The sequence below is a fragment of the Lissotriton helveticus genome, chromosome 5_1 (genome assembly GCF_964261635.1).
Source record: "Lissotriton helveticus chromosome 5_1, aLisHel1.1, whole genome shotgun sequence".
NCBI classification, from domain to species: Eukaryota; Metazoa; Chordata; class Amphibia; order Caudata; family Salamandridae; genus Lissotriton; species Lissotriton helveticus.
The window spans coordinates 1,355,453,203-1,355,468,237 of NC_136065.1; the positions used below are offsets into that span (position 1 = coordinate 1,355,453,203).

Consider the following 15,035-nt stretch of genomic DNA (forward strand, 5'->3'; position numbering starts at 1 on the left):
TGCAGCTTTGCAGGGTGGGTGGGGCTGCTCTGATGACAGGAGCATGGGGAGTGGTGAGCACACTTTATAAGTGTGCATGAATGTTTGACCAGCCGTCTCGGGTCGGCCAAACAGTCATGCGCAATTTGCATGTTCTTCACCCAGGCTGCATTACAGCCTGGGTGGAGAGAATGCCCAGTTTGTTTTTCTTATTTTAGATCCCTTTACCCACCCATACTCCCACCCTTTACCCCACCCTCCCCCTCCCCGCATCGGCTGCCACTGCCCATCTCAGTTTTGGCAGGTCCCTGCAGGAAGTTAGAGGACACCTAGGCTCCCAGGAGTGAGGCTTCGAGCATCGGTCTCTCAAGCACCAAGGCCTTTCTGAAGCAATGCTGCGGCACTAAGACATGCTGGCCCGGCGAGAGGGCGGTGCGTTGTTCATCACATCACTCTCTGTATGGAAAAGCTCCAGGATTCTTGATGAATAAATTCAGCCACGTCCTGGCGATCTGCATTGATAAATGTGGCTTTCATCTGCAGCATAGCAGAAGTCATTATTTCTCCCTTTTGGCCCCTGCTGCCCAGAGCAAGCTATCTGCCCTACTCTGTCTTATGACATACTACTTTCAAATGCTATTAAAGGCCAGTTTTGTTACTGTTATGTATTTTGTTCTATCTCATTTTGTTAAATTACTCAGGCTGTGTCTGCGCTCTCTTCAGTTTATTGGTGCTATAAAACCTCTTTGTTGCTCAAACGCTTTATCAAAAGACACGCTGGAGTATTCCAAGGGGATGGGAGCACAATACGTGCTTGTTTGCAGCACCTCCCAAGTGTATTAAGGTGTATGCAGTTCATTGTGGTTCTTGTACTTACAGTCAAAGGTATTCACAGAACGAATCTAACAACAGCTACTGCAGGACATCTTGAGGCACGCGCATGAAGCTAGTTGGCTTTCACCATCAGACAGCAGTCATTTTTTAGGGGGCTAAGACAGTGGTGATGGGAGAAATTTCCGAGTGAGGGTGCTGCCATAAATGTTACATCCTTGAGGTCATATGAATAGTGAAAAATCCAAGTGTCACACAAAGAATAAGAACAGCGAATGAGCCACACCCATTTACCAGTAGAGTAAGGGTGTGGGATGCCAGAGGTGCTCTTTGGAGCATACTGTCACAATTCTATTACTTTTGCAGAATGCACATTTTCCATTCAAATGGACACAAAAGTTGCACTGAGAGGCAGTTTTACTGATAAAACCACAGCAGGTCAACGATAATGTGTGAACATTGGGTTTCAGGAAATATTTATCATTTGCACATCAGCAAGTAATGTGTATTGTTTCGTTTCGATCCTATTAAAATCCTGATTTTCATCACACCTCAGGATTACAACAAAATGTCCTTCCTTTGTGCTATACACACTGCAGATATCTTTCGAATATTTCCACTGTTCTTTTGCAGGTATCGAAATATTGCTGTGTGGTAAAAGAAAACTGATACAGCCTTTCTTTTCACACTCCCTGTACCCCAGCAAGATTGTCTGATAGTGTGCCCCACAAAATGCTCTAACTTTGTGGTTACAGAAAGAAAATTAAATGCCATTCTCCATGTTAAAAGAATACACAGCAATTTGTCAGAAGACATGGCCTGACAGTTGACATCCATCTTTAAACACCACAAATGTGGCAAGATAAAACAACATTTAACAGCATCTTTATTGATCATTCAACTGCTGAACTCCAGCATGCTTATCTGGGGGGTGCTGCAGCGCCTCCCAAACCCTACTTCCAACACCTGTGGCTTAACATGCTCAGATGCATCACAAATGGCTCGTGAGCAACAGCATCTCCCTCTGTTGAGTGTTGACTTAATTTATCAGGGTGACATACTCTGGGGCTGTATGTGTGTGCTAGGGAGTGGTACAGACCCTGAAGTACTGAAATGAGCTTTCCAAGCACCCCGAATCTGGATTACCTCTTCCTGATGAGTGCTATGTATGAAACATGTCGAAAAAAATCCAGTAGTGGGTGTGCCAAATCTGGCTGGAAAATTCTTTCGTGACTGTTTCTGCACCATTGAAGACCACATCATTTACCATAATACCTGAGGAGGACTGATTCAGTCAGACAGTCAGTGTGCTCCACTGCCCAGCTGCCTAAATGTATTAAATTGAGAAACCCTGGGGATTGACGTGTACATGCAGTGATACAGAACCTGAAATACTGATCGCAGCTTGCTAAACACTCCCGAATTGGTTCCCTTCTTGTTGGTGATTGCCAATGAATCATGAAGCATGTACCCAAGATTACCCCGCACTGGCTGTGCCAATACTGGTTGGCAAAAACGTAAATGATAGTGAGTCTCAAAACCTTTGAGGACTTCATTTACCATAATGCCTTGGGAGGACGGGTGAAGGCAGTGAGTGTTTTACCCTCCCCCTCGTCACCATTAGATTATTGTTGATAGTTAAAAACAAACATAACGGTGAATAGCAGAATGCCTTGCTAAATATCTGGTATTCCAATGCTGCAAATGAAAAAGGCAGTGTTTTATTTGAGAATTCCGAGTTTATTTAAAAATGTTGTCCTAGGGTGACTCTTGAGGATTGTCCCATGTTATCCATTCATGTCAGTGGTGGCTTGCATGGCTCTCATGTGCTGCAGGAAGCAGCCAGGCCCCACGGACCAATCACAATGCTGCAATACAGCATTGTGATTGGTAAGCACCTAGGCTCCCCTGACCAATCACAAGGTTGCACTGCACTGTTGTGATTGGTCTGAGCACCATGACATGGCGCTCAGCCAGAGCCTGGAGGGGTGGGCATCTTCTCCATGCAGGCTGCATTGCAGCCTTCATGGAGACCAGGGTAAGTGACTGGTTTGGGTGGTCCGAGAGGGCCGACTAAACAGTCATTTCGCACTTTGGAGTGGGCAAACCACTTGTCCCCAGCTCTGCTCACAGAGCAGCCCCGCCCACCCACCCGGCGGCAGAGCAGCCCCGCCCACCCGCCTGCCCGCAGAGCAGGATGAAGCATAAAATAACAATATCTGAAAGTTATTATCATTTTATGTTTCCTACTTTGCACTGCTTAAAAGCAGTGGGGCGACGTTCCCCCACCATAGAGGAGGAGCCGCCCCTGAATTTCTTTTGAAAAAGACATACCAGACACATGAGTTAATTTCTTATCCCTGTGCAGATCGGAACTAGGAGTTGTATGATAATCATCACACCCTTGCAGTTTTTCTGTAATACATTTCAGCAGGCCGAACCTGCCAATATGTTCAGGGGGAAAAGAGCAGAAAAAGGGAAAATATGCTGAATTTGGTGTGTTAAAAACCATTCCACATGGTATGCCTTATTTTCTTTTAAAAAATATCGCAGTGGTAGGTTTTCACCACGCATAGTTTAATACCTCACCCGAGGATCGTGCTTTGTACAACCCAACCAGTTGTAAATACCCAACCAGTTGTAAATACCCAACCAGTTGTAAATACCCAACCCTATTCCGAAATCTACCGAGCAATAATTGTAGGACGCACTGTGATATGCTGAGTAGAGTGCTGTGGTGCCCTTTTATGGGAATGCAATGACAAAGAAGGGTGGCCCAATGGCAGAGGCTGTGTTATTCGGAATAACACAGGCTGTGTTATTCGGAATAACACAGCCAATGGAATAACTGATTCCATTGGATTTCACCGGCGCTTGCTGCTGTCTGCCGCTTGCCACGGCACCAGCGGCTGCGTTCCACTGTAATTGGATTGCAGTGGCTGGTGTCGGCGTGTTGTATGCTGCTTGTTATTTGTTTCAGGATCTCGAAGCCTCAGAACAAATGACTGATGGCAGACGAGAAGCGCGAGGATGTAACGAAGCGGGAAATTTATGTATTGTTCCAGTCCATTGTTCTTGCTGCTAGTGTGATATGTTTTGAAGAGGCAAGATTAACATGACTAACACTATATGCACATTGCCGCCATCCCTCCCTCGATTACATGACGACTGAGATGGATGACTTTGTGAGGGCTTTATGACATGTTTCTCCAATATCACGGAAATGTAGCCCTTATTCTTTTTTCATCTGTTTTTCCTTTTTCTACTCAACTTTGTGTCTTTTTGAATGTGGGCTGGGGCTGGAACAGGAGTTGGGCTTTGCATTTTCACTCCTCTGTGACCAACATATTGTATGTGCTAGCCATGGTATGGAAAGGAGGTCAGGGCCAAAGGTCGAAGATGGCAGAATCAGTACTTCACTCCAGAGTGCGAGCAAAGAGTGTGCCTGATGGGGTGTTTAGACAAAATATCTGAGGAAATATTATCATGTGGACAAAATATCGTGTCAAGAATATAGAAGACAAAAATATTGTGAAGGTAGGTTTCTATAGGCAAGCAAAGTTTTACTATGTACAAATCAACATATATGTACCTTGATGATATATATTTTTCAAAGTAGGTAGATGTGGTGTTAAGAATAGTAAAGCTATACTCACCTATTGGCATTTACCTTCTCAATATTTTGGTTCTCAATATTTTGGTCCTCAATATTTTGACGCAACATCCTGGACACGCAATATTTTCGTTTCCAATATTCTGTCAATGATCCATCTGATGGACGCCTAAGGGATGCCATAGATTCATTCATTTTTATAAATAATATGAAAACAGGGAAACTACTGATACCTACAAAACACCCTATGCTATGTGCTAACATTTTGAAACAAAAAGAATTTCAAGGTGGCCTAATTTGTCCCACTGACGTACATTGAAGCAAATGCAATTACATGACACCAGCGAGGCCCCACATACCTTCGAATTATTTGCACTAAATATGCAAGTGTATGTAGGGAGCTATGAATGCTTCTGAGTGATATCAGAAACATCAAAAGTGAAGCTTGAGATGTTTGTGCTTCCAATGAAAAATGGAAAATACCATGGGGCCCATTAGGATGGCGGGCGGATTGCCCCCGCCAGGCTGGCGGTAGTCACCGCCAGCCTGGTGGGGGCAATCCACCCGCCATCCTCTCCTGAATCCCCCCGCCATATTAGTATGGCGGGGGGACCGCGGCGGATGGAAAGACCGTCCGCCGCTTTTCCGCCCCGGTCGCCTTGCGGCCGGAGTGGAAAAGGTTTAATATGGTGGAGGTGTCTATTAGACACCGCCAGCCATATTACGATGGGCCAGGACAGATGCCTTTCCGTGGCGGGCATGCGGTCTGCACTTTGGGGGCCCCCTGCGGGCCCCCAAAGTGTAGGAGGGATGGGGTTTGCACACGGGGGGTACCTGTGGTACCCCCCTGCATTTGCATATACAATGCGGTTGGCACCGCGCGGTGCCTGCCGCTTTGTGTATGCAAATGCATACATGCATTTATAGCATTGTGGCGGGCGGTGCAGAGAGCACCGCCCGCCACATTGTTATAAATGCAGGATGCGCCCGCGCGGGCGCATCCTAATACCCCTCACGGGACCCCCGCCCTTATGGAGGGTGGTCCCGAATTCCAATATGATGGCGGGTGGACTAAGTCCGCTCGTCATCCTAATGACCCCCCCATGTTTGTTTGCAGCTGCCCTTTCTGAATTGTTTGCTTTGATTTTCCCATCCACATGTCCCTCCTCACACTGACCGTGCAGAGCATCAGTGGAGAAGGATAACACCCGTAGGAGACCCATACACAACATTCTCTCCTGCCCCACCAAACGCCTTGCCAACAGCATGAGAATGTATAAAACACCCTCCTCAGCATTCATCCACAGCCCCTGCTTTGCCCCTTCAGATACATAGAATTTAACTCGCTGCAGCCTGCTGCCCTTCCCGCTCCCCTCAGTGAATCATCTCTCCCCCTTCATGAAAGTGCTCTTCCTGCTCTCCTAAAGAGAGCGGGGAGAGAGGCCGAGCCATGCTTGGCAACGGGTCTCTATGGGCACGAGCGTGGTGGTTATTCACAATATTATGAAGATTTCTAAGCACAAAAAGCATGGAAGAGGGAGTGTGGGGGTGCAACAGGATCCCTTTATTCCTCCTCCTCTGGTGGATCTGTGTAGGGATCAGGGTGATGAGGGAAACGGGAGATGAGGGCCCACCACCTGATTTCCCTCATCTTTTCCAGGTCTCTGGAGTTCAGAGTGAGATGGGAGAAACTAATCAAAGAAGTTGTTTTCCATGAAGAGATGTGACAGTGGTAAATTACAAGGGGTTAATTACAGGGACACTGCTCCCATAGTGTTGTTGCAGGCCTCCGTGGGATGCATGTATGGCATACGTAGGGTAAAAGTTCGAAGTTTTTTGTTTCAAATGCATTTAGTTTGACACAAATAGTGATAGACTAATAGTGAAAGTACCTTAACAAATAAAGACAAACACTTGAAAAGGTCACACATTTATACCTAAATAGATACATTAGTAAAATATTAATTAGCAAAACAAATAGGCCTTGCTTTAAAGTGCCAAAAGCATATTCACAAATGCTGTTTCCATGTGTTGCACTCACAAATGCCGTTTAGCAACTTAAGCCAGACCTATTGGTTTTCAAAATACTGAGGAAATAGTAGTAACAAAGATTGCGTCCTGGATCAAATGCACCTAGAAGATAAAGAATTGAATGCAACAAAAACTGGATAATTGAGTGTACTTTCAAGATTTAAAATAGTTCTTCATACATCCCAATGGAAGCACTTTGCAGAAGGTGTAAGTGTACCCCAAATAGCTAACAGCATGAAGTGAAAGAGTGATATCCCTCTGGACGGAGCAAAAGTCAAATCTAAATTAAGATTGCTCGCTTTTTTATTAAGCATCTTTATGGTTTAAAACATTTTGAGTACGAGTATGGAAAATAAAACTTTTTCATTTTCATTTTTTACACTGTAGTACTAGCCATGACGTTAAATAACGTCACTATTTTGTATTGCCATTTTTCAACTTGGTGTATTTACTATTTAAACATAGTGAGTGTCAATTTAGGCACCAGCTCTTAGCGGTACTAACCAGTAATTCCATTATAGGACACTTTCTCATTACATCCTTGACAAATGAGGGGAGTCAACCTCTCCAGACCGGCCAGCCATTGTAGACAAAAGATTTTTAGCCTTTTCTAAGCCGTCTGCTCAGCGTGCATTAGGACCTAATGAGAAGTACCCATTTCCAAGCTCCTGAGTTAGCCCGTCTCATTGACCTGTGAAGAAAGGGTGGTATGCAATGAATGGAACAAGGAAGAATGGTCTAAAAGTAAAGGGATTTATGATAGGCAGTTCAGACATTATCTCCCCGTTCACTCCCTCCTTCAATCACAACAGATGAAGAATACCAAATCTAAGCTGAGGCGGACCGGCCCTATCCTTATTCACGAAAATCTACATGGACACTAAATCATTCAACATCCATGCAGATATTTATTTCAGAACCAATTTATATTATGGACAACTCAGAACATTTGTTACATAGCGACAGAAATAACCCTGTAACCAAAACCAGTTGGTCCTGTTCCATAAAATATTGGTAATGTTGTACGAAAGAAGACAGAACAGCCCAAGTAGTACCTCTGCAAATTTAGATCAGAGAAGAATGCTGAACCTCTGCCCAGGAAGCAACCTCGCCTCTCATAGCACTCCCCAGCACTCCCAGAGGGCAGGGAATCTCTTGAATACCATAGAAATGAGCCAGCAAATCCAATGTAGGAGTGGAAAGCTGCAACCGTAGAGAAATGGGTCCAAAGTATGCAAACAAGGAGTCTGACCTGCAGAAGTATGCTGCTCTTGAGGGAAAAATCAAAACATCCAGATTGTGGAGAAGACGTTCCTTAGAAGAAACGAGCCCTGGCTCCTCAAACATATTCACTCAGAACAATGTATTGCTCAGAGGGAAAAGATGATGCCTCTTTAGGAATGAAAGCAGGACCTAATGTCAACATCAATCTATTCAGGAAAACTTCAAAAAGGGCGGTGTGCAAGACAAAGCTCCCAGCTTCTCATATCTTCAGCCAGAAGTAAAAGCTACTAAGAAAAATACCTTCAGTGTCAGCAGTTTCAGATCGATTAAATCCAAAGGTTCAACAGAAGGGACAGTGCAATGTTTCCATAAGATGGACACTGACCTATCTAGAGACCACAATCCTTCAAGGAGGATAGAAAACCTCTTAAGCAGACAAAGAGCAAAACTAAGGATGAAAGAATTTACGAGGGATGTTTAAAAATACGTCTGTTCGGCAGTTATCATGCCAATGATTACTAGGATTTTGTCACACCACGACTGCTGGTGACATTTTGCAAACAAATAGGCACATGTTTTACCTGCAAGGCTACGGATTCAGCATTCTGGTTTGCGCTGGAAGTCATCATGAAGGCTCATTTGAAATGATCTTTTAGGTTGAAAGGCTTTCCTTAATTAAATGTTCATTTTCCTTTCCACTGTTTTTATGCTCCATGGGGACTGCAATGCTCATCTAGTAACCAGAGGCATACCCCAGACAGGGACCCACAAACATTTGGGGGGGTCTCCTGCAGGGTTGAAAGCTCTGACATGTCCCAGTCAGATCTGTGGCAGGCCCAAGGCACTGACCATTGTTGCTCCATCATCATGCATCCGCCACTAATTTGTATATTGTCTGAGGACCTCAGAAAAAAAGCTAGGGGGTATCCCTCATGCGGATTATAATTTCCCTTTCACTTTCCCAACACATAATATTTACTGTTTTAGAGGTTGAGCTCACCCTGGAAGAACATCACTATGATTTAATGAAGACCTGATGATGAAGCATGCCACAAACTGTGGGCAAGAGTGTTTTTATCAAAAGAAAGGAATTCTCCTTTCCTCCGCCCTGCTTTTTTCAGTAAAACCCTTGAATTTAGGGTTCAACACATTCTGTCATATTAATTGTGTTATATTTCCTCCCATGCAAACAGCAGCTTGTCTTGGAAGGCACAGTAAGACCAGATGGCCGTTCTCTTAATTCTAGGCATCTGATCGCACATGCCGAAGAATCCATGGAGTGCCCAAACGGTGGAGCTTCCCTGGGAGTCTATTGTGGGCTCAATTGACGCTTCTAGCCCAGCCCAGGCTCCAGGAGGCCAGATACATGTACCTCCCTTTGTCACCCAGGGTGCACAAACTACACGAAATGCTAGAGACCTTGCTCCAGATTAATAGCAACCGAGTGCTCAGGACCATTTTGTTATCCGGCTGTTATCACCTGGTTGTGGCAGGGTCCCTGCTGGCCTGAACCAGCCCCCAGGGACCCAGGTCCTCCTCCAGCTTTCATCCCTGCCTCATAGACCCTTCTACAAGCATGTCTTTTGCAGAAAGCAGATAGTGACACAAAACAGACATCCTGGACAGGGCAGGCTGCTCAGGAATGGTCTACCCAACACCGTACAATGATCAATGGGGTATATTTAAGAATTAACTGTTTGTGCAAGCTTGGCTGTTGTTTTCAAACAAAGCAAGGGTGTAACTTTTGGGGAGGCTCACCTTCCAGAGGGTCTCCCCATCCAGGAGAGCAAAGACCATTCCACCTGGTAGCTCACTCCCATGTAGTCTGACCAGAGTAGATGGGTCTTGGTGATACTAGTCCTGGATGCTACCTATTGTTACAGCCCTTATGCCATGATGTTGCTCTTTCTCCACCCAGCACATTTTGAATGTGATTCAGAATGACTTCTCTGCATGGTGTCCCCATCACACATGCTGCCCCTTAGCCCACTGCTCCCTTCCATTTTTGTGAAGCAGACTGGGCCACCAATGCTCATGCGATCATCCTATTCACCTAGATCTTGCAGGCACAACTGCATCACAAGCTCTGTAGAGTATAAAGTTCAGTCCTGAATGGGCACATGGCTTCCCCCTTCCTCCAGCGGGTGCCAGTAAAACATGCTTGTCTCAAAAAGTACTTAATGAGTGAGTACACACAGCGGTACAGTAAAACTGCTGGTTGCTACTAACTAGTAGTTGGTTTAGTGAGGTCCTTCGATCAGCTCCTCTGGGGTTGACAACAGCTTTCGTATATTATGGAAAAGTCAATAAAACTTTACTATCTAAAGGAAGTAAAGGATTGCAGGTCAGTAGCAGATTGATCCATGGCTGTGAGGCACTGGACAACGAATGGACAGCTCCTCCCCAGACAACTTGATTGACACAAGAGGCCCATGATAAGAGTGATCCAGGATTCTCTTCTGGGTGCTGCAGGGGTGAGCTTGTTAAAGAGGCCTGCTGGCTGAGGCTTGTTGTTGGGACTCTGGTACTAATCCCGGGGAGGGGCCCATGTGTCAGTAAGTCATCCTGAGTTGAAACCCAAGCTCACCAAGCACAGTTCTTGGGGATTGAATCACAGTGCCCTCTATGGCTGTGCCCCAGGAGGCCCTGCTTCTTGTCCCCTCCAGTCCTTATCTCAGCATGTCGGAGTTTTTAGTGACCAAGGAGCAGCCCAACCTACTCATCGGGGCAGTCTGGAAGGAAAGGAGCTGGGACATGAGGAAACCAGGATTCTTGCAACATAAATGCTTCTTAAAGGCCCTGTGTGGGAATTCATTTTGAAAGGTGAGAGAGGAGCTGCCTAGCTGCTTGGGCTTACACACACTTCCAGCTGGAGTTGTTTTGACGGTGAAGGCAGATCTGGCTTTTCTACTATGGTACCTCTTTGAGGAAGGGGGAAAAACTCATCGGCATGACTCAACACCGCCACTAGACATGTGCCACTTCACACACAGGGATTGAGCTAAGGCAACAAGCAAATAGGGCAACTCCTTCATTCCCAGGTATCTGGTTGCTCAGCCTTGTAATGATCAGAGGGGAAGTGAAGACTCGTACATTCCCGCCATGAGTCCGAGAGTACCTGAACTGGCTGGCAGTAGAAACACCTGCATCCACTGCCAAGGGACTCACTCACCTGGATATTGCTGCAAAGTGTGAATCCTTGGACGAGCACTTGGAAACTCTTTTTCTAATTGATGAGGCTTACTGCCAGGTGGATATCTCTGACTAAGCACTGGGCAAACTCGGTGAACAGGTTAAGGACAGGCAGCACTGCCTTCCCACACCACTCCTAAGGGTGCACAAACATCCAAAATTAGCTTGTGACTCCTGGCTGTGGATCACTCAGCTGGTGCATTGAAAAAGAACACAGCTAGCTGCAGGAATTAATGTGAATTACAGTACCCATTGATCACTAACACTTCCAACACACCTTGTGATCCCTCCCACCTCTTCCTATAGCTAAGCCTATCTGAGGGTTGCTTAAATGTCAGTAGCTCTGGGTCCCTTCAGGGGCACGGCTGGAATACTTGCATGATTGCTTTGTTCTCTTTTACCCCTTCAGGTCAGACCCTGATTGCCTGTATAAGGACCCCTGGTTCTGGTGCTGAGGGACATCAGCAGTGCATGGGGCTTGCCCTCTGTTGGAATGGGCGAGGGCCCAAACCTCTGTGGGCATAAAACCCTGGGCTTCATGGCTGTTTTATGGGCATGGCTCTGTATGGTGTCCTTTGGATGCTCAGTTGCACTATCTCTGGTGCCACTTTCCATGCCAGGCAGAGAACTATATAACCAGGTGGATGAATGGTCAGATTCCCACTTTGAGCATTTTGGTCTCCAATCGCAGAAAAGGTGCACTGCTACAACCCCTGCATGAAAGAGACTTCGCCACTGCCGATATCCTTAGCATCCACTGTGACCTTTACTCAGACATGGCAACCAGCTAAAATTCAAGCATATTACTAAGCAGAGGACAAAAATATAACCAGGATTCCCTCAGTAATGGCAAGTAAAGACCCAGTGCCAAATAACGGTCTGGGGTTGGTGCAGACAATGTGGTGTACAGGAAACTGACTCTGGAGATGCTGAGGGAATCCATGTCCCTCTGCTTGAAGTCAACTCAAAGTGTTAACCATCCTTTAGAAACAAAGGGATATTTACACCTTCTCCATGGAGCCCACACCTCTAAAATGCCACAGTTACTGGAAAGAGGATCAATCCTATATGTAGAGTAGAAGGTCTCCCAGTTGTATGGACTCAAATAGGTTCCCAGGGCATTACTTTTCTCTGCAAACTAACAGGCTCAATTTTGAAGCAGACTAGAAAAGTAAATTAGCATCTCTAGAGACAAAAGAGGTAATTGGAGCGGAGGGAGATACGTTTGAAACACCCATTCTTGTGTTGTTATCATTTGACCAGGGAGAGGAAATAAAAAAAGGTGGGGAAAAACTGAAACAGCTGGAATTACAGAGGAATCATCTTTCTTGGTCTGAGTGAGGAATATTGAAATATATGGAAAAGGCATAAAAAGACTCTATTGCCAAGGACAGGGCATAGCTCCTACTCTCCGGGCAGCCTCCACTAGAAACCTATTGAAGGATCTAGGAGAAATTGAGGTCCTCTAATATGAAACCAGATCAATCACTGGGATTTCCCAAATCTGGCAAAAGGCTTTGAATATCACTGCTTCCCTCCTCTATTCTACTGAGTCTGTAGGACTCCGCACCATTGTCAAGCTCTGGAAGTTGTGGAGGTTTGAGTGCCTTTGTAGCTTGTACGAGAAAAAGGTGACTCCTCACAGTAGCCACTGTGCCACCCAGCGCAGAAGAATATAGGTAGGTTTCTACTTTAGATAGTCACAGCTTGGAGTAAAACCCCACAAAGGGGATAACTTCCATTGACAACCATCTGAGTAAGTCTCGACTGAAGATTAAAATACAGTTGGTGAAAATATGAAGGCACCAAAGACCATGAAAGAGGAATGATCTGAACAGAACGAGCAGACACAAAAAATAATCAACAAAGAAACTCTTAACTGCTAGAAGAAAAAACAAGCATTTACAATGCAATGGTTTTGACTTTGTTAAAGTTAGAGTTGTTACGCCGCACCCGGGAGGCATATATTTTTGGGACATTACCAGGTTTACAAGGTCTTGTAAATCTAGGAAACGATGGGAGTTGCGTGGGAATACACATGCAACACTCATGAAGTGCCTACGATGGGCAGAGTAACCCAGATTTTTGGAGCGAAGCAAGGTGCCTTTGCATGGCTTAAAAAATCAGACAAGTTTTGCGTCGCTCTTGCACTACGCTGCGTGGTGCAAAAGGCGACGCAAACAAGGTCATAAATATGGCCCTTGCTGAACCTACCACGCTGGTTCTTAGATATTTGTAACTATGCAGCAGATAGCTACGAGAAACAGAGGTAGATGGTTGCTCAAAGCAGACATTTAGTTGAAGGACCACATCCAAGAATCTTCCACACAAGTGTCTTGAGAGAGCTTTTGCTACAACTAATGCTATTGAGTTTTCAGCGCTTATAAACTGCAGTCGCTAGTACAAAAAATAAAAAACGCGTTATTATGCATGTAGCTCGGCAAAGCCTCAGGTCGATAAAATGCAAACACGTATCATATTTCTAGTTGTAAAGAATGTTTTTGTTATGAAATATGAAAAATGATTAGCCAGCTCAGCCAGTTCAGCAGCAATGTTACCTTTCCCTGTCAGGAAGGTGTGTTTTTTCTGTTTTGTCTGACCCTTCCATTAACTGTCAGGGGTAAAGTAAGACCTCTAAATCGCGGAATTTTATCTGCCGCCTCTCACCATCATTTACAGTGCTGACAAAATGTTTGCAAAGGCTTGAACTTTCTGTCTGGTTTCCATTTCCAAAATTCTGTAGCCTATTCACATACGTTGCTCTCCATGAAAAGCCGACTCTATTGACTGAGGTCGCCAGGGAGACGAAAAAGCGACCGCGAGAGGACAAAAGCATCCGTGATGCCGAGACTGACATTGTTGAGCTAGGGCTTGGAGTTTGATGTTCAAGGGAAGGAATTTAAGCAGTGGATGCCCAGAGATTAACGTAGCAAGCGCCCTGGCAACCGCAAAGAGCAGCCCGGTGATTTGGACTCTGGCCAAATCTAGCCACGCTTTGAGTGCAGGTATCACAGAGGCGGCCTATTTGTGAAACTGCTGTGCAGCACGAGTAGTGTGAGCCAAAACCACGGCCACACACTGACGGGAGAGCGGGAGGGGGGCGGGAACGGCCACGGGAGAGCGGGAACGGCCACACAGTGACGGGAGAGCGGGAGGGGGGCGGGAACGGCCACGGGAGAGCGGGAGGGGGGCGGGAACGGCCAAACACTGACGGGAGAGCGGGAGGGGGGCGGGAACGGCCACACACTGACGGGGGGCGGGAAACGAACCAACAGCGGGAGGGGGGACAGGAAAGGGAAGACTCACCTGGACTTCCTCGGCCGGCCTAAACAAACCTCGACGAGCCCGAAAAAACGCCCCGCCCACCGAGTGAACACGTCTACATGACGTGAGCAGAAAGGGAAAAATTCTCGGGAACGCCCCCGAATCTGGTCCGGCCTTTGACGGACAGATCCGGCTCCCAATGGCTAGCCTCCATTTATGGAGCTAGCCAATGGGAGGAGGGGGCGGGATACCCGACCCCACATAGAGGATTAGAGGATATCATTAGATTTTGCTAGCGCATGCGTACTTCGTACGCATGCATCGCTAGTCAAAACCTAAAAAGCAGAGACAATAATGAATAGCATGAGGATGTTGAAAATGATAAGAAATCAAGGAGTGAAACATGTTGCAAGGCTTCATGCTCCTTTAAGCGCTGCCTTATGTATGCTTGAAGCAGTATATGACACCACAGAAGGCAACTATACAGCATCTTGAGTTTGGCTACTCCAACAACTTTTAATCGATTAACAATCATCTTGGGAAAGGACATGTATATGGCTGGCACTGCCTTCTTTCAGAATTTATGGTGTACATTTTCATCTTGAAAAAGCCACGCAACATTCTGACATCCCTCTGCTGGCACCCATGTTACATGCTTCCTGAAACCCAGGGGAAGTCCCTCCGGGCACCTGCGAGTACAGAAGCACTGGAGCGGCTCTGGCGCAAGGAAGCTCTGGCATTCTGCAACACACTGATGTGAAGGGCATTAAGATACTTTTTTCTTTTGTACACAAATTTAGGTGAGTTCTTAGCACTGTCTTCCTCACAAATATGACAGTTTTCTTCACTTCTGATGTCTACTGCACTGAGGAATAAAAACCAACTCTCTACCCAACAATAG

The 15,035-nt window shown here is 45.9% G+C and overlaps 1 pseudogene; it reads left to right on the top strand.

Moving 5' to 3' along the window:
• Positions 1-11,039: 11,039 nt before the first annotated feature.
• On the top strand, positions 11,040-11,196 carry LOC144756881 (5.8S ribosomal RNA; annotated as a pseudogene).
• The last annotated feature ends 3,839 nt before the right edge of the window (positions 11,197-15,035 follow it).